The sequence below is a fragment of the Camelus bactrianus genome, chromosome 24 (assembly GCF_048773025.1).
Source record: "Camelus bactrianus isolate YW-2024 breed Bactrian camel chromosome 24, ASM4877302v1, whole genome shotgun sequence".
NCBI classification, from domain to species: domain Eukaryota; kingdom Metazoa; phylum Chordata; class Mammalia; order Artiodactyla; family Camelidae; genus Camelus; species Camelus bactrianus.
Genome location: NC_133562.1, coordinates 16199442 through 16225457, shown reverse-complemented (window position 1 = coordinate 16225457; position 26016 = coordinate 16199442). Strand labels below are relative to the sequence as shown.

Here is a 26016-nt window from a genome sequence, read left to right as displayed (position 1 = left end):
GCTCCTTTCTAGGAGGTGCTGGTGAGCCAGGCAGGTGCCACGCATTAAGCAGAACACACAGATGGTGTCCACAGGCCTGCATTCCCTGGGAGCACCTCCGTAAGCTTCTGGAAGTGTGCTAGACCAGAGCCTGCCCTGAGGCCAAACTTCCTGAGCGGGGGGGGGGGGGGGGGGGGGGGGGGGCGGGGGGGGATAGATCTCCTTCTCAGGAAGACTGGGGCTGTGTTTCAGTCTGCTCTCTGTGCAGGGCCCTGGGCCGGGGTGGGGGGGGGGGGTGGGGGGGGTAGTTGAAGTCGTCTTCACATCCCCCACCAGCTTTGCAGTGTCTCACTTTGCTTTAAGCCTGTTACGCTTGGTTTGTAATCATTAAAGCAACTGAATATTTTTAGAGCACAAAATAAATGTCAAAATATTTTTAAGTGCCTCTATTCTTGCCGTTTTTATGGAAGAACAATATAGTAGTTGATGAGGGTGAGTACAGGAGTATCTGATCTCTGGCAGAACCCGGAATAAACTTGTCTTGTGTTAGCTACTGAGCAACATGGTGAATTAAAAGCCTTCCTGGGAGTGTATTCTTGGTTATGAATTATATACAGAAGCTGGACAGAGAACAGCATCCAAGTCTCTTAGTTAATGATAATCACCCCCAAAATAAACCGACTAATTAACGTTAACTATAATGAAAACACAGCTACTGTTCAATCGTCCTGATTACATAGTTTACTTAGTAAAACACAGGCTTAGAAATTTCTTTAGCTGAGAGAAGCAATGGTTCTCAATACTAAATCTTCCTTTTTTCCATTAAAGGCCTCTAGCATATTAATTGCATCATCAGCCCATTTATTGATTTTAATGCCTTGCAGTTTGCTAAAAATGAAATTCTAGTTGCTTTAGGATTCCTTGAAATTTAATACATACAGTGATTTGGGGCTAGAGAGGTTCCACTGGCCAGTTTTAATTAAAAAACACAGTGCAATGAAAAATAAAACTCTAGGTTCACCAAATTACTTTTTGTTCAGTGGGGAAAAAAATCCAGATAAATCAGATTTTCTTGCATTTACTTTACTAATGAGGAAATACAATCCAAGCAAAATAAATCTCTTTCTGCTGAAATGGCAATTTGTTAGTGCTGGAAGTTTTATTTCTTATTGATTAGGTAATAGATATAAAGAGACTCATTACTCTTGAGTGCTCTGGCTTGAAGAATGCTAACACAAGACAACTTCAGAGCGATTTTGAGTAATTCTAGGAGTCCACCTGCAAAGGACATTCATATTCTGTTTTGTTGTTATTTGTTTTTGCTACAGACATTCTTCAAAAAGAAAGAAGCAAGTGCAACAGACAAACATCAACGTTTTCCATTTATTTTTAAAAATCCAATTCGGCACTAGCAAATCCATTGAAAAATGCTTTTTGTTCTAATAATTTAAATTCCTCAAGCTTAATGCTTGGGTTTGTTCTCAAGAGACACAGCATGTTAGATGACTGAATCTTAGAGACTTGGAAACAATAAGATTTTCAGGTACCTCTTTGTGGGAGCAGCAGTCCCCAGCTTCTGAAGTAATATTTACCCATCCACTGTGGGAACTATTTCTGAACTATTCCTAATGTGACATGTTGAGGAACATTTCTATTTTTTCGCTCTTTGGCAGAGTACGTGACAGAGACCCAAAAGTGTTAGTCATCCTTTATTTTTATTGTGCTTTTGTGTGATTCAGTGGCCTGCCGCAAAGCTATCTTTGGCACTGTTTGAAGAGTTCTGACTCCACTCAGTGGTTTGATGGGACTTTAGTGTAGCCAGATTAACTGGTCTTGCTGTATAGTTTGATTTCCAGTGGAATCCCATTGTATTGCTGTAGGAAACAGACAAGGCCAGCTGTGGGTTTCAGACGTTGCCCGCCAAGGAAACTCACCACACAGTCTTTTTGATTTAAAAACCTAATATTATCAGGGGGAGGGTATAGCTCAGTGGTAGAGCGCATGCTTAGCATCCGTGAGATCCTGGGTTCAGTTCAATCCCCAGTACCTCCATTAAAAAAACAAAGCACCCTAATATTACCAAGTTATCCAAGCATCCTCAGGTGGGGGTAGAGGGTGGGGCTAAAATGTGGGCTTAGGGCCTCCGACTGGGCAAGAGTTCTAGCTCAGGTGGAAAATAGCTTCTTTCCCTTGACACCAGTGGGTGCAAACCATCTGACTGAATGAATACTCTGATAAACAGAGTCGAGTGACGGCTGGGGGTGTTCGCTAAATCCTAGAAGCAGAAAGGATTTTCTGCTAGACTCTGAAAGTCTTGGACAGTAACCTAATACAAAAGGCTGATTTTCAGAGCAAAATGCTAATTTGCTTAATTGTGATAAGGTACTCTGATATTTAGACCTACCCCAGGTAATAGTGATTCTCAACCTTTTGTAAAAACCAGTCACACAAATTATACTGGGATGCAGTATAGTGTTCATGATTTTCTAACTTAGGTTCTGACCACAATTGCACTGTCATTCTGCATCTTTGTGACGAGAGACAAGGATTGTGTTTCACTGGGCAGTTAAATGAATTGTGCAGTTCTTAGGAGACTAAAGGGCACTCAGGTATTACTGTCGTGGGCACTTTGTGTAAGTGCAACAGAGCAAATGATAGGGCAAAAAAGTGAAGACGGACAGGCCTTCTGGAACTGGGTAATTAACATTCATTTTGCATCAGTTTTATTTGCCAAGTGAGTCTGTTTCAAGGGCCCACTCTCCCAGCTAGGGCCCCAGGCTGACAAATCCGTCTTTTCCTCCTCTCGGAGTGTAGCAGATCAATCATCACGCACTGCTGGCACCCAGCACTTGTCCCTCTTGATCTCTATAAAATCAGGAGTCAAGTGTTCTTTCTGGATGTAATGGATCAGTTACTCTCGATAATCCCCGAGGCTTTGGCACTAAGCTCACCTGTACCTTCCTCTCATATGTGGTCCAGGGACCGCCAGCTGCAGAATCTTCTGAGCTGCTTGTTGAAAAATACTTATTCTGGAGTTTAATTCAGACCTTTAGAATCTCATGGGATGGGTCCTAGGAATCCGTATAGGATCCACTGTGGATGGTGGTGATGGGGAGGCTCTGAGGATCCTTCCTTCCCTCTGTGGCCAGGAGAAGCTCTGAAACTCCCTAGGAGCCCCCTGTGTGCTGCGGCGGGATTTTTGTGGGAAGAGCACAGTGCCCTCTCCACCTGGGCCCGGTTCTCTGCCTGGAGATGCATCTCCCACACGGTGCACGCAGTGAATGGGCCCATACATCCCTCCTCACTCGCGGAGCAGCAGAATCAGAAAACACAGCTGGGTCCCGGAAAGAGGAAGAAGGAAACCCGTAGGCTCACACCTGGCCTAACTCAGTTCCCGGGGGCGGGAGATTAGACAGGCTTTAGGTAACCAAACGTCAGCGAGTCATAACTATGAACATTTGCTAGAAAAACAATCAAGGACATTCTTAAATGAATCTGGCCTTTTTTTTTTTTTTTACTGCAAGTGAAGGGCACAGGGACTGCTGGTACGGTTTGCTGCCACAGCCTTGATTTGTTCTAAGGCAACAATTGTTTTCCCAGCCATTGCTTCTGTCTCACCAGTGAGGGTGTCAACACAGTGAAAGGCAAATAACATGTTAGCATTGTTATGAGAATAGTTTTGATCTCAAGGACCCCCTGAAAGAGTATCTGGGACCTCCCAGGATCTCTGTACCACACGGTGAGAACGACTTACTGTGTAAGTATGTTCTCTGAGCTACATAACAGCCCCTTCGTAACCTAGCAGCGTGGTATTACAGAAGTTGATGGGAGATTTAAGGATTTGGTAATTCAGGATCTCAGCCATCCTTCCATCTCTAACACTTTTTAGTTTGTCAGATGAAGCAAATATGTACATGCTATTCAACATCAACTGTGAAAACTATGTGTGTTCAAGTGTACGGACAACACCCCTGAAGCCAGAGAGGGTCTGCTATGGATTTGTTTTCCTTGAGCTAGAGCCAAAAAAAAAAAAAAAAAAAAAAAAAAGCAAGCAAACAAAAAACCAAAAACCCAAACTTGTACTTTTTCTTATGAACCAAGTTCCATATGGACAGAGCAGAGCATCTGCTACAGGAGAGATTGTAGCAAATATCTCGTCCTTGCAAGGTGAAGGATGCTGGTCTTCCCAAAGACAACTGCAAGATCTTTCAGGGATCTCAGACTGCAGCTGAGTTTTCCATCTTAAGTGTCTCCACGGCCAAATCCTTGGAAACCTGTGATGATAATTATTCATTCAGCTCAATGGACGCATGTGCATTAATTGCCTACTACCAGACCTGTAACAGAAGCTCCCCTGAGCGGGCTTTTCTGTGCTGATCTCTGTTGTGGGTATCGCCAGTACTGAAGGTCTTGGAGAAGCTGTGTAGCTGGATGGCACTTCGGAAACCAGAAATATATACACAACTACAACCACCTGGAGCTTCCACAGACTACTCTGTGTAAAATCATAACCATGCTTCTTGTCTCCCTAATGGTAGTAAAGATCAGTACCAAATTAAAAAAACATACAAAAGTGATGTAACAGCCGCAGTGTATTTCTGATAAAAAAACTAATGGTTTGTTATAATCATTGCACTTCATCGTATGAAAGTTAATTATAAAGTCAAAGATAGCACTGAATATAAGATTATGTCTAAGTAACATTAATGGATAATTTTTTCTTAAGTGAGACTTCCTTCTTTTGTTCCTGCAATATTTATTGATTATTTGCTACACGCCACGTATTTTAGCAATCAAGCACTTTTCTGTCCCTCCTGGAGTCCACAATGTGGTTGACTAAATGCACTGTCTATAAAACACATTATATTATACAGTTCAGTAATTGCCACAGTATTAATTCATGTGTCCATTCAGAATATATTGTTTGAGCCTGTCGTATGTGCCAGACACTGTCATGATATTGATGAATCATTACTCTTAGAAGTTATGTGGTTTGTAAATATTTGATTAGTTGTCTCTGTTAAATCTCTTCATTCTTCTTTATTGATAGCTTTAAAAATAATGAAACATTCACCGGAATGGTGAAGTCTTAGTAAATAAGCAATAATGGGTTTAAAAGATGGGTTATATTTCATGAAGAGAAATTTTAGCTCTTCATACATTCTGTAAAGGAGAAAATGATCGCACTGAAGAATTAGTCAGTTCTGCCATCAAAAAGAGGACCACCATCTATCTGTCCTAGAAAAAGAAAATTGTATTAGCTTTAAGTGGATCCTTCGAAATGTGAAAAAAGTGGTTTACTTGTTTAAATGAGGTATTGTTGCAATGGACTTCAGAAGGGTTAGCTGGTCTGACCTTAGGAGAAATGTTTAAATTACTTAATTTACCGGCAAAGATTGTAATTTGCCATGCCCCCAGCATGAAAGAAACAAAATTAAGGATGATTTCAAATCAGGTGAAGACAGTGCATGGCTGTGGCTATGAATCATTATTTCCTTACAGAACAAAATAAAAAAGAGCTTGGCATCTTTTTGAGGTATATACTTAATTCGTGCATCAAAGTAGAATCTGGTAGGAAAATTATGGCTATTTTTTTTTTCCCTCTAGTAACAAAGGACACCTTTAAAGTGAAGAAGTGAAAATTGGGTTGATGTCTCAGGATCACAAAGAATTACCTTTGCCTGAAATACCCAGAGGCTCAGAATTGGAAACCCAGAAGCCCTATTGCCAGGATTGTCTGGTGAGACTGGAGGCATCCAGCCTTAAAGCAAGGAGAGACATCTGATGACATTTCTCATTACCGACAAAGAAAACAGAGTAAGTCACCCATTGAGTGAAATATTTATTTTTAATTAAATAAGTTATTGGGAAATTGCAATAGCTGTCAAGTTCGAAGCCACAAGATTTGTGAGAGAACCATATTCAGGGAGGTAATTTACTAGACATGTAAGAAAATAGAACATTCCTTCTAAGGAATGTCTGTTGGACACTCTGGAGTAAACTGATTTTAAGTGGGAGTTGTTCATCTGAGGTTCAGAATTCCTTTTTGTGAACAATAGATTTACCCACCAAAAATACAAATTTATGATTTTTATAATTTTATAACAAAGGTCAGTGATCAAAAAGGAAAACAAAGGTTCCATAGTTTTCTTTAAACATTTTGACCTACTTGATTTCAGAAACCAAAGGATAGAGTTGCGTTTTAATACTTCTGGATTTATGCATCATATTGTATTCATTTCTGCCTTCTTGCTGCTCCAATTTCATTGCCTCTGGGTATATTAACTGAAAAGATTAAACACGTAAATTATCATAACTAATAAAATGATTCCATAGGCAATGTAAGAGAAAAAACTGTATTTTTCTGGGGATGTGGTTTGTACTGACCGTGCTAATTACTACTCTGACCAAAGTTACGTTTTCCTTGGGTGGGCATATATTTTTAACACAGGAAAATAGAAATTCTGGACCTAACCCATTACTTAATTATTCATAGACAACATTATAGCTTGTATTTTTCTTTTTCCATTTATTTGAATCGGGACTTAAATAAATTATATTTTGTGATGGGTTAGCGTGCCTCTCTGGACTTTGCAATAGACTGGATTGTGCAGACTGTATCCTTGTGGAATTGTTTAACATGTTGCTCTGTGTTGTAAATTTCCTGTCAATTAAAGGTAGCTCTAGAGGTTTGATCAGCTGCAGGTTGGATTGCCTTGGCAAGATAGTGAGTTCTTCACTCCGGAGGCACTCAGTGTCTGGCTGTGTCTCTTTTGGTGATGTCAATAACCATGGATGCTTAGTGCCTACATCCAATTGGGGTTTTAGGAAATGGTGACATTCCAAAAATATCAAACTATCATTTTTTTCTGGTCTTTTTTTTAAATTTGGGACACTTTTATAAAGATTTATTCTCTTCATCTCTTATTTGGTTTTGCCCTATGGTACAGTTTATATAGGATACGTGGGATGAATGCTTGGTTTATTCCCTTTTATCTACTAATGTTCAAAATAATGAATTGATTCTTCGTCATTCTCTGGTGACCAATTAGGTTTCCTCTTTTTTTTAAAAACACACTTATGAATGCAGGAATTTAACCACTCTTGGTTTCTCTATCCAGAGTAATTATTATCATTTTTGAAGCTAAACATAGACCATACTTGGCTAGTTTCTATCTCTTTACGCTGACTCCTGAGTCCTATTGACATGACCATAGTAGATGCTGGTAGATAGCTTACTTGTGATACCATCTGATATGGCAAGATGCTTCAGATTAATTTTATACTTTGCCTACTGAAGATCTGGAATTAGCCATTTCTCTAAGGATCTCTGTTTCCTTTTAGCGGGAAATGTATTCGGAGACCACAGTCTGGGTGCTAAGGGTGCTCGTTGCTACTGGGTTCATTGTTTTCAATTTTTCTCAAGTGCTAAAGTGAGGAAATACATACACACACAAATATAATACAAGTATACAGTGTTTCATCATGAATTCTATTGATACATCTAATCAGTTTCAAGAGTACAGGTTTTTTATTTCAGTCTGTGTTATAAAAATTTTGTTTAAATTTTAAAATTTATTTTGTCTTTGCCTTACATCTTCTATCTGCGCCACTTTTGCTCCCCACAGTAAGATAAATAATTCAGGTTTACAACCACACCAGGACTATAACTAGAATATCACATAATTACTCAATTGGTTTATTCCACAACCCACATATAACTATTCCAGAATAGCAATGCCAGCCTGCCAGCTACCAGCACTGCTACCAACAATATGATTGATGGGAAGAGTTTAAGATGTTTTTCTTTTAACTTTTTTTTTAATCCTAAAATTATATCTCAATAGGCAGTGAAATTACGGTGTTTTTAATGTTGTTTGGAACAGTTCCTTTATACAGTTATGCCACCAATAGGGTATGCATTTATTTACTTCCTTTTCTGTTTTTAAGGATTAAAAATTTTTTTAATTTTGTCTTCTAAGGCCCAAATTTAATCCTGACAGTTTTTTTCAGGGGAGGGACAAGTTAAAGAAAGAAATCAGGGGTAAAGGAAATCTAGGTTCAGAGAAATCTAATACATCATCCAAGTTAAACAGCTAGAACTTCTGCATAAATCCAACATTTTAAGACCATATTACTGTAATGACTTTGAATAAATTTCATGTTAGTCTAAATGAACTATCAAGTCAAGATCAGTAGGTTAATTTCTGACTTTGAGTATCATTGTTGCTGAATGTTTAAGTAAAAGCGAATTTTTGCTTCCACTCCAAGGACAAAATAGTTTTGTAAAATTATGCAGATTATTATATATTTATTGTTCTAATTGTGGATTTATAGCAGGCAGGTTTGCAGGATTATATCTTTGCCATCAGTTCCTTTATCTGTAAAATGGTACCCGGGTTCCTTCATTGATTTATTCAGCAACCGTTTATTGCATTCCTACTGTGGTAGATAATATGCTAGTTACTGACAGTGAACAATAAATAAGATGCTCTCCACTCTCAGGGAGACCATACCCTGGGATGAAAAGCAGAATTATAAACAAGCAATTGTAAGATAGAATGATAAACATCATGCTAGAGGTATGTTCTGGATGCCATAGGTACATGTTGGTAAGGCAAAGCCCCTGGTAAGGAGGAGGAGGTAAAGGTGAGTGTCCTCGAGAGGTATTTACCTGGCTGACCGTTGAAGGAGCAGTTAAAATTCACCAGGTTGGAGGATGAGACGAATGACATATTTTCTGTGTAAAAGAATATAGAGGGTTAATATTTTTGCAATATTATCTAATGTGTGTTTCTGTTTCTGTGACTCCTCTTCCCCAGAAGCCCTTCTAACATTAAAATTAGATTTCAAAATAACAAAATCTTCATGTATTAATGTTCTTAAAATTAATGTTATCCCAGGCTTTCCTAATTTATTAGGATCAAAGGTAGATTATTTTAAAGAAAAGCATGACTGTCCTATTTTTATTTTTAAGACCTGGAGAAGGAAGAAGAAAAGTAGCGTTTATTTAGAAAGCACACAATAAGTAAGATTTGGGAACTATTCAGCTAATTTCATCATTTCAGCCAAGGCTGAACAGACTACTGTGATAAAACTTACTCTATAATGCTGTATCATTCATGGTGTCATTTCTGTTACCTACGTAAGTTTCAAAAACTGACCGTGTGTTTTTGATGAACTATAAAATGCAAGAAAAGATAAAGACAAATACCGTATAATATCACTTACATGTGGAATCTTGAAAAATGATGCAAATGAACTTATTTACAAAACAGAAATAGATTCACAGACGTAGAAAACAAACTTGTGGTTACCAAAGGGGAATGGGAGGAGGGATAAACTGGGAATTTGGTATTAATAGATATATACTACCATATATTAATAAATGACTTAAATGTCATCACATCACTAATGAAAAAACAGAAGGCAGATGTAACATCTTTCAATAATGCCAGCACAGTCAGCTTTTCCTGCAGCTTTGGAACAGGTGATTGGCTGCAGAACAGATGAGATGTTTGCATTTTAGGTGCCAAGTTTAACCTCCTTAAATGCCCTCCATGGGTTTATATGCTAGGATGATATTTAATGTTTGATGTATAGAGTTGAATTTCTCTAACTTAAATATGTTTACAGTGTGACCTTACACCTGATCGGGGCTCAATGATTATTTGTTGCATAATTGATTGATTAGGCAAATTAAAAGATTACTTTTTCTAGACACTACAGATAAATGTTGAACCAAAATTCTTTGATAATTTTGTCAGCCTTTCTCTCTAGTACAGGGAATTTTTTGCAAGGTCAATTCATGCTTTTTCTAGAAAGGGTTGAAGCATTTGTTTGGAAGCTGGGTATTATTCTGCAACTCAGGAAAACTAGGCGCTCCAGTCCTCTTGAGCTCTGTTATTATCAGCTACAAACATAACCTCAGTTCTGCCGGCAGTTTTGCAGTGGAGGGACCACTAAATGTGCACAGTTATTCTGGTGAAGCCCAGAGATTATTCCAGCGTTATGAGAGGTGATGTTTTTGCATCTTTGCTAAGTTGTCTGTGCCCGTCTAAGGGTACCAGAGCTACACTTGTTAAGTTCATTGTGCTTGGAAAACCTTGACGTTTTCAGAATTTAATGCAATGCAGTTGGTGCTACCCAAAATGGGCTTGTTAAAGAACCGAAACATAATTTGAAATCTTAATAGCTACCATTGCTGTTAAATTCTCTTTGTTATTATTCTGTGATAGAGTTCCCAAACTCATTGAGTTTTTTAAGGAAGTGACCATCCTCATATGGGTATTATGGAAACATGATTCATTATTTTATGGGCTAGAGATGAACAAGACAGACATTGAAGCCAGGTATCTCTGGAAAATTTACTGTTTTAAGGAAACCAATAGAATTCTTTTTCTCCCTGATGGAAAAACAAAACCAAAATCTGAACAAAACATGTAATAAGGCAGTAGAAGGCTTAATGGAAATGTTAAAAAGAATGTTTGCCATGAAAAACTTGCTTTTCCACTCTTAAGAAGCTTAACGGTAATTTTTAAAAGAATACCGCAGAAATTTGCTTTCTCAGTTAAAATGATGGATTTACAAACATGAAGATCATGAATGTCTAGTCCACTCTTTAGAGGAAAAATAAATCACAGTTAAAATAGGAAACTGTCATTTTCCTTTTGGTAATTAATATCTTAGCCATGAAGCATGTTTTTATTATCCTATATGAAGTCCTTCGTAAACCTAAGTGGGTTTTTAATATGGTGGCAATTGTTTTTGAAACCGTGATTAACTTTGAGACAAGGAGATAATAAGATTTTTTGTTATCTCTGCTTTCAGGTGGGTTGATTTTTATTAATGCAGAGACAAAACTACACAAAATAATTCAGCATAAAAATAATTTATAGCAAGATGAAATTTTTTTGAGTGGCATAAAAGAGCAAACTCAGATAAGGAAAAAGAAATCTTGTGTTTTAGTTGGTTTTTCTTTTGGAGAGATTCATTTCTGGTTAGGGAAATATATCTGCCACAGTTAGATACTTTTGCTTGAGTTTCATGCAACTAATTTCCATAAAAATAATAATTTCACTCATATAACAAGAGAAACAGAGACATACACACAATAAATGTCATTCCCTTAATTTTTCAGTGTTACTTATTTTGGAATGGGGAATACAGAATATGTAAAACACATAAAAATACTCTATAAATCATAAAGTCATTTCTGCAGCTTGTGTGAATCCCTTCCATGCATATTTCTTTTAGGATATAAAAAGATCATTTAGAAAATCAAGATAAAGTGCTGAACAAATTGTAGAATCAATCACCTAGTAATAATAATATTTCATATTTATATAGTGCTTCACAATTTACAAAGCACTTCTATATATGTGTATGTGTGTGTGTATATATATATATATGTGTATGTGTATATATATATAATTATCATGGTTTTAAGCAATGTCTTTCCTTTAAAAATGAACATTTATACTAAGTTATCCAGGTACCACAGGTGTAAGAAATTGAGAAGAGAAAGCCAGTGAAAGACGATGAATGAATTAATCAGAAGATAGTTGATGTCTTAGAAGCCAGCTTGGAGGATTTCAAGGCACAAGTGGTCAATGATATCCATGTCAATTACAGGGGAGAAATCCAATAAGACTCAGGCTCAGATTTGTCTGTTAGGTAACTGGAGGGAAAATGGGTTAGGGGAGCAGTTAGAAACTGTGGGCAGAGGAGGATTTACTATGAAGCTAATAGAATTTCAGTACCAGAACCATTCAAATTCAAGTTCCCCTTCCTATTCCTTATCTCATGTTTCATTTTTTGTAATCTGTCTTCTTAAAGTTCACCTCAAAACTGTATATGCTTTAGGTCCCACAAAGCCTGGTTAACTTCTGGTTTTGGAGATGGAAGCCTGATACAATGAATTGAGATACAAATGAGAAAGGAGAGGAAGAGATAGTGAATGTGAGTTATTCTTTTAAGAAGCTTTTATGGTCAAGGGAGCTGCGTATGTACAAAGAGCCAGCTTCGTGGGTGTGTGTCCAGTAGACATGCTCTGAAGGGCCCCACACATGGGGCTTAACACTCTTCCACTGCTGTCCTGATATTCTTAGCAACTCTGTTTTGTAATTTATGTTTTACAAGTGAGGGCTGATCAGACAGGGTATCAAGCACTGTGTTTACCTTCAGCTTTTGCTCCCCTGCAGTCCCGCCTTCCCCCAGGTCCACCTGGCGTCTGCCCCTAGAAGGAGCCTATGTGTGGGCATAAGAAAGGGCAGTGTTGGATATGTACATCCTGCCGTATCTCGGGGCTGGGATGGTGACGGCTGTCCCCACCCGGGCTGATAGCAACGTGTGTTTGGTGGTTAGCCTGGCACATAGCCCGACTTGAATCCAGGTGCTTAGTGCTTCTCAGCGGGGAACTTTAGAGACACTGGGTTTCACGCATTTGTGTGGCTTGAGGTGACTGGCCTGGGGGAAAGGGAGATGACTGCTAGACTTTGCCTCCCTGGGCTGCAGTGCATGGATTGGGGGTGACACACGGGGATCCTGGATGTCCTAAGGCTGGAAGGAGCACACGTGCCCCTTATGGGGAGGCAGGTCCCCCAGGTGGCTCTGAGGGTCTTCACGTCAAGCCCTCTGACTGGAGGGCTCCTCTCCTCCTCCTGCCACATTTCCTGGTTCTGGCACAGATTTGTCTCTTTGGCTAGCTCAGGGCACTCTCTGGGTTGAGCCACAGAATACAAATTTTATCATTTTGGTGAAATCACACAAGTTAAATGCACTGACAGTTTGCATTTAAAACCAAGTATGACAATATAAATATGAATGGTAAAATTTATGCTAAAAATTTAACATTTTCATTTGACTGTATTTAGAATGACATTAAATGGCAAATAAAAAAGTGTTTAAGTCAAGAGAAGGAGAAAGAGAGAAAGAGCACAAAAGACAGGAACATTGCTTTACATGGACCTTTAAGGGCACTTCACTTTTTGAACTAAAGGCCGTATTTTCACTTTGTGCTGGGTCCTACAAATTTTGTAGCTGGCCTTGTGTGTGGGGAAAAGCCATCTGCTTGATGTGCTAAATTTGATTTTGATAAATGAGTCTCATCATCTCTGATAGAAGGAGAGAGTTCTGCTGAGCATCCTGCTTAAATTCCTCCGTTGTGTCTGGCTGGCCGAGCCTGGCCACTACGCCTGTGCCCGAGCTACGAGGGAGGTGAGCATTTCACGTTCCGTTTCTGTAATGCTAGGGAGTCTCTGTGTCCTACCAAGGGCCCTAAAATTGGGAATTGTCCAAGCTTTAGGAAGTAGTTCAGATGCTGTAGGAGAAAACTGTAGGTGCCCCACTTACACTGTAACTGAGCCAGAGCCTGTGGGGCTTCCCAGGGCCAACCTCTCCCCCATGTCCTCTGCTGCAGCTCCTCTCTGAAGTTCCCAGGTGATAACAGTGTCTCATGTATATTTCCTGAGTTTTTCAGATGCTAAAAACCACCACCAAAGGGAAGAAATTAACTACTTGATGATGAGAGCAGGTTGCCCCCAGACCTTCAGGCCCCTAGGTGTTGATAGTGTTGACCATCCTGTTTCCTCAACATTAACCAATCAGAGAATTGTGCACGAGCTCATCACGCACCCTGCGACCCTCCTCTCTTACCTCACCTTTAAATATGCTTTGCTGAAACCCTTCAAGGAGTTTGTTGTTTTCTTGGACGTGAGCCACTCCATCCTCCTCCCTTGGCCTTGCAGTGAACCTTTCTCTCCTCCAAACTTCACCGTTTCGATTTGTTTGGCGTCGGGCACAGGAACTTTCATTCCTTGCATTTGGCAACAATATCCTTGAACCTTCCTCCTTCCATGTGCTCTGGCTGAGTCCAGCATCCCGCTGCCAGTGTCTTTGCTCGGAACCTATTTCCAAAGCCAGTGAAGGGGGCTCTGCTCATTCACAGGGCTGGCCAGGAGTCCTGGGGTGCGGGGTGCCTCAGGAGAAGGCCCCAGCCAGGGACTGTTAGGAACTCCCTCTTTCTTCCCTCTCTCCCTGAGTGGGATAACAATGAGATGTGTGTTTTATCCCATTTCCTAGAATTTCCAAGTGGGACGCTCCTTCATCTCTCACTGGTGGCTGGCTTGATCACATACCCTTTATTGGCTGCCTTCCTTTCTCTGATCTGACTCCCCTCCCCAATGTTTCTTTTACTTCCCACATAATCACTTCGTACTTGAATCTTTTCCTCAAGGTCAGCTTCCACAGGAACTCAAACTAAGACAGACACTGAACAGCAAAAAGAGTAACAAATGTTCCTTCTCATAATGTAAGTAGGTGCTTCTCTGCTTCAGTAACACCTCTCTGCCTGCATGTCTTAAGTAACACTTACCGCTCTGTAGTGTAACATTCGTCTAACTTGTCCTCTGGTTAGACCCCCAAGACCTAGGACCATGTGCCTGTCACTGTGGGATGCGTGTAATGGTGCCCAGTAACCTACCAGTACACATGTGACCGAACTCATGAATGGTTATGAGTTTATCCAAACCTAACGACTCATGAAAGATTTAGATGACAAATGTTCACCTTATTACTGTTGCCTAAAATCTCGATTGAAAGGATTGTGTTTGTCTCTGCATTTTCCAATCTGTCCAATTTTATTTTTGGCCTGGTTGCTGCGTTGCTTGTGGGCATGTGATCACACTAATTAGTGTATGTGAGGGTGGGCAGAGAACAATGCCTTACTGTGGGTATTTTTTTTCCCTTGAAATCACAGAAAAATGTCTCCCGAATCTGTCTTCAACCTGGCAAATGATATTAAGCAGACCCAAAGTGGGTGGCAAACCTCGTTTCTTCTACCTGATGCCTGAAAGTTTTTGAGAGTCAGGAGAATGTCTGTCTTATCAGAGACTCAGCTCAGACGTGTTCTATCCTATGAGTTTGGTGCTAGCATTTTCCACAGAGGTGTCCTTTCACATTTTTCTTACTGTGTTTTTGTGCTGAATGTAAAGTCAGCGAAATATGCCAGCTCAGGGCTTCTCAAATCTGAGGATCTCTGTTTCCTAGAGAAGTTTGGCTTGTCAGAGCTAACGCCACCCACATTCCAGAACCCTCTCAGAAGTGGGCTCCAAGCAAATGCCCATGCCTTAGCCCCTTTACCTTCCACGAAGAACAACAGCTTTGAAAGTCTACCAACTTGAAGGTCAAATCTCACTTCTCTCATTATATTCAGAATGATTTGTCTTCTTCTTCTGAGAACAATGAACAGGAAACCATACAGATGGCAAAATGTGTTAAAGGCTTTGAGTCTGTTAATACTGAAGGAAGCAGCAATAAGTTTTCCAGGCACTTACAGAAAAATTTGCTAAAGCAATGAGAAAAATAGGCTTTTCAGTGTTCCAAGTTCAAGATCACTGCCCGTTTGAATAATGGGACATGAAAAATGGATGGGGCTGTCAAATCTCTAGGATAATCAACTATCTTTAAAGTAAATAAATGGATAGCTAAAATCTCAGATTTAAGTAATTAAGAATTTTAAGAGTTATGTGATTTTTTTAGAATTTCCTACTTTGATTTAATATTTGATCTTAGATATATTTTGTTAGCTTTTTTTTTTAAGTTGGTGTTTTTTTTCAGTGAAAATTTATCTTTGTTTAAAAATCACCAAGTTCTAAAAATTTTATAAGATTATGTTCATTTCTAATTACTGCTGTAATAAATTACGAAATTAAGTGTGTGGCTTAAAACAGCACAGATGTATTGTCTCATAATTCTGGAGGTCAGAAGTCAGGGATGTTTCATCGGGCTTAAATTGAGGTGTCAGCAAGGTTGTGTTCCTTCTGGAGCCTAGAGAGGAGAATCCATCTTCTTTTCTACTTTCTAGAGGCTGTCAATGCTTCTTAAGTGCAGGGCCCCGACCTCCACCTTCCAAGCCAGCAGCGATGGGTGGGGCTTTGACATTAAATCACTCTAACTCTGGCACTTCTGCTTCTGTCTTTCATTCCTGGAGACCCTTGTGATTACTTTGGGCCCACCTGGATAATCCAAAATAATCTCCCCCACTAATTAGCAAACCCATTCCATCTACAACCTTAACCTCTCCTTGCCATATAATAGAACATACTCATAGATTCCATGGATTAGGGTGTGGACATCTTTGGGGACCCTTTTATGCCTACTATAAGATGATTTATAAAAATATGTATAAACAGCAAAAGTGCATAAACTACAGCTGAGAATGATACAACAAAGAAATAAATTGATCGGGAGATCTAATGGTCCAGAAATTCAGCCAACAGGAAAATGTACACGAAGGAGGTTCTGTATATCATGTCCTCTGAATTCCAAGTCAGTGAATCTTAAACTTGGGGTTTAAATCAGACTTCTGAATGCCACAAATTTTGGTGGTGTTCTTGAAGGGATTAAAAGAATCAAAACAAGACTAATCATGTCACTAATAATTAAATCACAATGATTGCCCCTGTATAATTCTCCTCTTTTTATTAGAGCAATCACAGAGAACTTGATTGCCCCTAAGCACAGTCATTGCTTAAACAGAACTGTTCACCGTTTGTACCTAATTCTCCTATGAAATAATGCAGCAGAGGGCTTAACACGTTCTGTAAGCATCTTCCTTTTGGTGCCAGCCTCATTTTCCTTTATGTTTTTCTCATCTTATTGCAGCCAGATGAGCCCCGCTTTACATTCTATGGAACAATTTGTTCAGTACAGCACTCCACTTCATAAACATTTCTGTGACAATAGGTGCATTCAGCTGTAATAAAAAAAGTCTAAATGCAGGCCAAAATATGGTGTACACGCATGTCACACCAGAGGGTCAAAGCATTCCAGTCCTAAGCTCTCTGTCCTTAAATACGGAGATAGATGTGCACACTACTGTGCATCTGATCTCTAACATAATTCTTAATTCATAGCATGTGTAGGATGAAAACAGATTAAATTCTTAACAGAAAGCCAGCTATTCCTGATAATAGCTAATACTCCTGCTCCACTATGTCTCTGAAACGCTTAGCATTTTTCTAAGTGCCTTTTCATGCTTTAATTTATTTAATCTGTGCAATGAGTGACTTCTGCTTCTGTTCCCATTTTGCAAATAAAGAAATTAAGGCACAAAGAGGCTAACTGACCTCCCCAAGTTCCCGCTAATAAGTAGCAATCTGGGATTTGAATCTAACTAACCTGGCTTCCACTCTGTGCTTTTCCCGTACAACAGTATTGCTTCTAAGAAGAAAACCAAAAAAATGCATCCTCACACTGTTCATAAAGAAGACGTTATGTCAGACTTTTTATGAAACTTACTACTTACTGCTTTGCTCGGTCTATTGGATATTTGCCAATGGAAGGTTGAGGTGCAAATGACACCTTAATCATTGAAGGAGAGCTAATGTTCTTCTAGAAATCTCCTTTGCCTACAGTGGTCTCTTCTTTTCCCTCCCCTCCTCTTCATTGGTTAGCTCCTAATGCAGATCTTATGAGAAGTATCACTTTAATTTAATTTAACTTAATTTATTATTTTTATTTTATTTATAGTTTATTTATAATATATTTATAACATTTGCAATATTATATTAGTTTCAATATATATATAATTTATATATTATATAGTTGATTTAAAATATTATATATTATATTAGTATAACATAGTGAGTTAATATTTTTATAGATCATGCTCCATTTAAAATTATTACCAAATAATGGCTATATTTCCTGTGTTGTATAATTTATCCTTGTTGGTTATCTATTTTATACATCGTAGTTTGTATCTCTTAATCCCCTACCCCTCCCCACTGGTATCCACTAGTTTTTTTTTTTTATATCTCTGTTTCTGTTTTATTTATATACATTTGTTTTTATTTTTTAGATTCCACATATAAGTGATAACATAGGCTATTTGTCTTTCTCTATCTGACTTATTTCACTAAACATAATACTCTCTAGGTCCATCCATGTTGCTGTGAATGGCATTATTTTATTCTTTCTTACGGCTGAGTAATATTCCATTGTATAGATATACCACATCTTATTTATCCATTCATCTGTTGATGGACACTTAGGTTGCTTCCATATGTTGGCTACTGTAAATAATGCTGTTATCAACATTGGGGTGCATGTATCTTTTTAAATTAGTCTTTTCCTTTCCTTCAGATATATACTCAGCATTGGAACGGCTGGATCATATAGTCATCCTACTTTAAATTTTTCGAGGAAACTTCATACTGTTTTCCTAAGTGACTGCACCAATTTACATTCTCACCAACAGTGTACAAGGGTTCCCTTTCTCCACAACCTCGACAACGCTTGTTATTTGTGGTCTCTTTGATGACAGCAATTCTGACAGGTGTGAGGTGACATCTCATTGGGGTTTTGATTTGCATTTCCCTGTAATTAGGGATGTTGAGCATTTTTCATGTACCTCTTGGCCATCATATGTCTTCTTTGGAAAAATGTCTATTCAGGTCTTCTGCCCATTTTTCAGTTTGGTTTTTTTTTTGAGTTGTGAGGTGTTTATATATTTTGGATATTAACCCCTTCTCAGTCATATCATTTGCAAATATTTTCTTCTATTCAGTAGGTTGTCTTTTCATTTTGTGGATGGTTTCCTGACGTATCACTTTAGGAAACTTCCTGCAGTCCCTGTTTCCTTCATTTAATTGCATTTTCTGTGTTAAATGCTCTAATAAAATGCTGTTGCTTTCACAGTGCTCATTTCAGTTTGTAATTAATTTGTGTGAATGTATTTCTTCATTTGTCTAATTAATTTGCTTATAATTTATTTTGATTAAGATGTATCTCTTCCCCCAGACTGTAACATCCATGAAAGAAGAAACCATGTCTATTATTTGTTCCCATTGACCCCTAGCCCTAGCATGGTGTCTGTCACATCATAAGTGATTAATAAGCATTTGTGGAATGAATGAATAAAATCCTAGTTTCTGTGTATCTGTACTTCACTTCTTTTTTTTTAGTATAACCAATTTTATATCTCAGATTATAGGACTAATTAATTTGGTTGCAAAAATGATGTGAAAATATTTTATTTCTGAAATTCTATACTTACTACATTTAGCAAAGCATAATTTTTACATAGATACAAAATGAAGAATGATGATGGTCTTAGAAGCATTCCTGGTTCCTTGCAAATACCCTAAAATCCCTTCCCTCTTACTGTACCTTGTTCCCTTAGCTAAATCAAAATCGAAGTAATCCAGTGCGTTGCCGATGCTGAAGGAAAACAAAACTGTGACAACTAGTAACACCTTAAATCTATAATTGTTGGTCCTTACTATTTTCTGGCAATTATATCAGAGTCCCTCCTCTATTCACTCATATTTTTCTTTTATATATATTTTTTTATTGAAGTATGGTCAGTTTACAACATTGTGTCAGTTTCTGGTGTACAGCACAATGCTTCAGTCACACATGAACATACATATATGCAACAGCATGAACTTGTTGTTTACTTATTTTATATGTAGTAGTGTGTATCTGCAAATCTCGAACTCCCAATTTATCCCTTTTCACCCCTTTCCCCCTACTGGCAACCAGAAGTTTGTTTTCTATGTCTGTGAGTCTGTTTTGTGAGTAAGTTCCTTTGTCCACTCATATTCTTCTAAAAGACTAATTCTCCTCTCTCTTTGAGCATCTGGCACTGCTTCCCTTTTTCTCACTTCTGGCTGATATCCTGGTTCTGATTTTACTGAATGGAAAACTCCCTCAAGGTCACACTGCCACCGCTGTCCAGCTCCCTGTGTCTGTGCATGTAATCTCTGCCTTCACCCTGTGAGCCCCCACGATCCTCTCGTGACCCTTCAAGCTCAGTCTTCCTGCAATTCTCCCTTCTTTCCCCCAACTTCAGTTGTTTCCTCTTCTGCTGAATCATTTGCTATTCCCTCTACCCTGATGCTGTTCCTTCCAATCTTTGCCGAAATGCCACCATTTATTTGAGGACTGTCCTCTACAACTTTGTATACAATTGCATCCCCATGCTTCCTATGCCTCCTCAGGTCACAGTGTTCCTGTAAACCTCCAACAAGACACACGGTATTCTGCAACTTTTTATCTCTATATGAAAGGGAAAGTGTTATACCCTTAAAACTCAGAGCTTAAGAATGGGCTGTCCTGTATATTTTGGGCTATAAGCCACATTCTTTTACAAAAGGTGCAGAACCAGCATGACTAAGCACAGGCCACAGAGCACAGAGGTTAGAGCTAAAGGAACAGATTCAATACGGAGTCAGATTTGTTCTCCGTTACAGCAGCTGAAGAGTCAGGCACATGAGTGATCATTTCATCTTGGACATCCAACCAATTTAACCCTCCAAGTGACTCCAGCCCAGCCACCACCTGTCTATAACTGTGTTAGAGGGCCTTGGTTATAATTGCCCACCTGAGCCTAGTCAGCCCATAAGAGCCATGAGGTATAATAGCAGATGATTATTTTTATGCCTGTGCATTTGGGAAGTTGTTTGTTACACACCAGTAGATCACAGAAACGTCTCTTGTTCACAGGACCTCTGTTCTATTCCTCTCCAAGGAATAAATCTCCAATTTTCTTTTGAGGTGGGGCTGGGGTAGTTGCCTAGTTACACAGGGTAAAGGTGGGGACTTGAGGATCAAACTGCTCCTAAAATGGCATGTGAATGACCCCCTGCTTTTAAAACACACCATCACCCTCACTGCTTTTGATATATGAACCATTTGAAAATTCTGTACTTATCTCATGTTATTGCACAATTTCTGCCTCTAAAGCTTAGAATTCATCTTTCTCACGTTTTCCAAGCAGTTATCCTGTATCCATCTGTTTTCCAGATTTCAGAATTCTGTTTTGGTTATTCTCCTATTCTTTTTATCTCTGTGGTTTTATGGCTTCTAAATCACTGTTATTTTGGTGGAGTATCTTTAATCATAAGTTCCTAGAAGCCATTTTATTAAAGGGCATTACTCAGAGCAGAATGTCATAAAAATAAATAGTGCTTTCAAACAGATTAGAAGTAATGACTGAAAAAGAGTAAGTTCAAAGGTCCACTTTATAAAATCTGGGACATGCGCTTCAAACAGCAGGCGTTCCCTGAAGGACTTGCCCAGGTACTTCCTTTAATTCCATGCTTATAACAAATAAGACGCTGCTAGGCAAAGGATGTACTTACAAGCCTTAGGCCAAGGATTCTGAATAAGTATTATTTGAGCTGAAAAATACAATTTCAGAAAGATTCAGTATGGCTTCTCCTTCCCTCAGTGCCTCTCCCTTCCCCAGGAATAGTCCTGCTCCATCGCTCTTCTGTGTTTCTTGTGTCCTTAAAGTCATTCTCAGAAGTCATTTGCTACAATAATTTTGCTGCAACTTATTATGGAAGTATTTATTTTGTCATAAGCAACAAAAATGGCATCTCCCAATTTTTTTTTTCCCAAGATGAGTCACGATTTCTTGAAAACATAGCCAGATACTCCTAAATTTAAAAAATATCTGATTTTGCTAGGAAAAAGCAGTATGACTGGCCACCAGTTGTTGAAGAGAGCAAGGAAACTTGGGGAAGTTATGGAGGAAGAATTAGGTAGCAAATGATTTAAGCAACACCAACCTTTTAGGATTTCCCTTTGAGTTTTATGTCTGAAACCATAGTTTAAGTTTACTTAAGTCCTTAATATGATTTAATAAGGAACTCTCAGAAAAACCTTTACTTCTAAATGTAGTGTAACATGATCATCATGAGGCTTTAATTTTGAGTTAATGATCATAATATGCTTGTAGCTTTCATAAAATCACCTAGAATCTCTTGGGAATGAAAATATTACATTCTGGTGCCCCCTGGCAGATGCTTTGTTTTCTGAATATTGTGAACTGCCCTAAGGAAAATGAAAACAGAATAGAAGCTGCCCTGTCGGTACATCTCCACAGAAAATAGACTATTCTTTTAGGTGTCTGTTATCCTATGAACAAATATTACCACTGGAATGAAATTTGAATTAGGACAATGCTGAAGCAGAACCAGTTCATCTAAATTCTTGCTTTCACATTCTCTGTAAGTGGGGTAGTTAATATTAAGTGAATGCCCAAAGAAGATGTGTTATGAAGAAATAGTAACAGAGAAGTCACTTTTCTAGGCACCTTATCATCAGTTCAACCTGTGAAACATGAAACTAAATACAGGTAGAGTTGAGGACCATGTGTCTTCTCAAATGTTCCCGGGGCAAAGAGTGCTTTAAACCACAGACGTCAAGTGTGCACACGTTAGCAGAGAAGAGGAAGTGTGTTGAGCTGGTGGGGGTGGGTGTAGATATCGTCTCCTGCATCACCTTGTGCATGTTAAATTGATATTGGGACGTATAAGAAGTAATGTGTGATCTGCAAACTGTCCACTGAAGAGTGGAGTCCATGCAATCAGAGATCTGCAGATGATTCACAAAGTGAGTGCAAAATAACATATAAAGTGTTAATAGTTCCTGTTTCCACTTACTTTTTTTTTTTTTTTTTTGCAGTAGACAAAGCAGTGAGTTCCCTGAAGACAGAGGAATAGAAATGTTTCAAATTGCCCAGGAGTTGTTGTAACTGACATGTTTTGGGGGAGTATTTACTGGGAAGTCAGGTGGGAAATAACCTGGTTCTGTCTGTATCTCACTCTTGTCAGGACATTTCTGGAGCTGGGGAGGTGAGGAGGGGTGGAGGGAAGTTAGGGAGGGATCTGATTTGAGGATCAGCCAGTGACTCTGGTGCACCAGGATTTTTATTGACTTCCAGGCAGGACAGAGTAGTTTTATTTTATGTTTTATTTCAGATCATCAGGTCCTCTTCCAAACTTATCGAATTAGAATCTCTGGGATCAACCAGGGAGTCTGCATTTTAACATCTTTATGTGATATTTGGGCAGAAGTGAATCTTGGTGAAGCAGTTTTTGTTATGCTGTATATTCAACTAGAGTGTCTCTTTGAACTTTGATGGTATATAATATTCATCTGATACTGTATTGCAGACATAGACAATACAGTATCTGTATACAGTAGGCAAATTTCCTGGAGTCTTCTCATGCCTCTGTGGACAAATACTAGATATGAATCCCATGTGAGTATACTCAATGTAAGATTTGCCTGTGTTAAAAAAAAAAGTAATTGGAAATGTTATGTAGAATTATCCATTGCTTGAATGAAAGCCTTCTGAGAGATTTGGCCTGAGTTCTTATTCCAGGGTCAGCATTATTGCCCTTAGCAGTCTTTGTGTTGAGGAAGTTCAGTGGACTGCTCTCAGAGTAATGAAAATAGGTTAGAGAGATTAGTACCCAAATTCCCAAATACTGCTTTTTTGGTGCAGCTAGCCCTGAGTTAAAGGATTTCTGTTTTCTTTCCCTGTACAAACGCACATAGGTTACATACCCAAATATATTTCTAATGTATATGCATTCCATTATCTATGTCAATGCTGTGTCTGTTTAACCTGGATTACGTGTTACTTTTTTTTTTTGTTTAGAGTTTTTTTGTTCTTTATTATTATGCGTTGTATTTTTCTTTGTATTTGGTAATATGGAGAAGAGATTTATTGAGGAAGGGGACTAAACAAGATGATCTCTGAATGCATATTTAACTTCTGAGACATATAATGATTAAGTGATAAATTTTCATTCTTAGAGACTAAAATACTTCTAGCAATTTTATGGATTCTGATTAAATAGTAAGGACCATCTTTAACAGATTTATTTAAAAAAATTTTAATTAATGGCCTTTATTCTCTTACAGTAGCTTTAAGTTTACAGAAAAATGTCACAGAAAGTAGAGGGGGTTCCCTTGGGCCCCCTGTTAAGCCCTTCCCTGCCCTCAGTTTCTCCTATTATTAACATCTTGCATGAATGTGGTATATATATTGGATATAATCGATGAACCAATATTTATAGATTATTATCAGCTAAGGTCCATAGTTAGCATTGAGGTTTCATTCTTTGTGTTGTGCAGTTCTGCTTTTGACAAACGTGTAATGCCGCATACTCAGCATTACCATATTGTATAGAATAGTTCTGCTGCCCTAAAAATCTACTGTGCTCCACCTACTCATCCATTCCTTCCTTATTTCCTCAAAATCCCTGGAAACCATTAATATTCTTACTGTCTCCATAGTTTTGGCTTTTCCACAGCCCCAGAGTGGGAATTGTGTAGCAGGAAGGGAGGAAGGCGACAACTGCTGTGGGGAAATCCTTGGGATCAAAGGTCAGAAACTGCTCACCTCTGCCTCCTTCATGCTCTCATTCTCTTTCTTTCCCTCTCCCGCTTTCTCTCTCCAAAGCTCAGAGGTCGGTGGGACTTCACTGCCCTGTGACATAAGAGAAGCTTATTTAGCGATGGTCATTGATGAAGGGGGATCCCGCGTCTGTGAGCACTCTTCCTTTTCTCTCTGTGCTCAGAGGCAAGGCCCAGCCCCTTCACCAGTTTTCTCAGAATCTCTTCTCAATGATGCACTGAGCGAGGGGTCTAAAGCAGTAGTGTTTGGATTTAAAGGTGACCTGGATGGCATTTGGAACTGCCAGCACGAGATGCTGCAAGATGCCCGCTACTCCCAGAGCCATGGACACACCCCAAGCTGGGAGGTAAACAATGCCAGGTAGCTTCTGGGTCACCTACGACCCTTTGTTCTGAGTCCTAGGCCCCCACGCCCTTCTAATCAAGCTTTGTCATTCATGTAGCTGTACATACAGCTACACATGTCTATACACGCCTCTCTCAAAAATCTGCCTTGGCCGTGAAATTCTTATGCCCTGAATAATCATAAAAAAGCTAGATCTTTTATCTTCACAGGTTTTTTTCCTTTTCTATCTCAGTGTGATCAGAAATTTTACATATGGAGCTGGTTGCCCTCCAAACCCCTTGGTGTGCTCTAGGACTGACTCCACCCCACCCCGCCCTGCCACTACATGGGGAATGCTCTGTACACACAGATCAAAGTGGTATATCAGGCCCCCAAAATGACCCTGGAGAGGCCTCTTCATCTCCTATCCCAGATTCTTCTTTTTCCAGGAATCATTCAATGATCTATTCAACAAATATTTATTGAATAATTATGTGCTAGGTCCTGGGAAATCAGTAGTTTTAAAAAAATCACAGACTCCTGCCCTTATCGTGCTTATATTCTGGTGGGAGAGGTCAATCGCTGAGCAAAATGTTTCAGGAAAAATATGGATGCTAATATATGGTGATAAACCCTTTGGAAAAAAATTAAGTAGGGAAAGGGATGAAGAACGGATGTGATTTAATTTCAATTACAGTGTAAACTGGGGTGGTTAGGGAAAACCTCACGCAGGAGGAGGCATCCAGGAAAGATCTAGGAAGATGAAAAAGCAAGCCAGATGGTATTTAGAGGAAGAAAATTCCTGGTGCAAAGACCAACAGTTGCAAAAGCATGGAGTTGGGAGAATTTCTGCTACGTGTGGGGAACAGCAGGGAAGTCATTGCGTCTACGGTGATGTGAAAAGTGAGGAAATATTAGGAGATGTAGCTGGACAATGTTGGGGAGTGGGCATAGGGGCCTAGAGGGGAATCAGATCATATGGGATCTTGTAAGTGCTTGTAAGGTACTCTGAGTGAGAGGGAAGAATGGGGAGAAGAGGAGAAACACAATCTGAATAAAGTTCCCCAGGCTGCCAGGTTGAGAGTAGCCTCCAGGGGGCATAGGACAGAGCAGAGAGATGGGTTGGGAGGCTATTGCAATAATCCAGAGGAGAGATTTTGGAGTCTTGGACTGGCTGGTAGCAGTCAAGTGGTCAGTGTTGATCAGATGATGGACATACTTTGAATGTAGAGTGGAGAGATGTGTCAGGTGTAGAATATGAGACAAAGAGAGGAATCAAGGATGTCTCCCAGGGTGTTGGCTTACAGGTGGAGAACAGAATTGTCTGGCACTGGAAAGTACAAAATTGAAAGAGAAATAAGTCTGCTTGGGAAGGATGAAAAGCTCAGCTTTAAACATTGGTTGAGTTTTGAGATACATTAGACATCCAAGTAGCTACCTTGAGCACCCAACTGGATTTATGAATCTGGGGTTTAAAGAAAGGGTTTGAA

The 26016-nt window shown here is 39.1% G+C and overlaps 1 long non-coding RNA gene across 2 annotated transcripts in view; it reads left to right on the top strand.

Moving 5' to 3' along the window:
• The window catches only part of LOC123614511 (uncharacterized), a 104655-nt gene that overhangs the window by 45935 nt on the left and 32704 nt on the right, over positions 1-26016 (top strand). Inside the window, exons 4-5 of one of the 2 annotated variants that reach the window (XR_012502045.1) lie at positions 5587-5796; positions 18127-18841. This is a non-coding gene — a long non-coding RNA (uncharacterized LOC123614511). Of the gene's footprint in view, positions 1-5586; positions 5797-18126; positions 18842-26016 lie in introns of those variants that run through there. The other variant, XR_012502044.1, reaches the window with a different exon arrangement.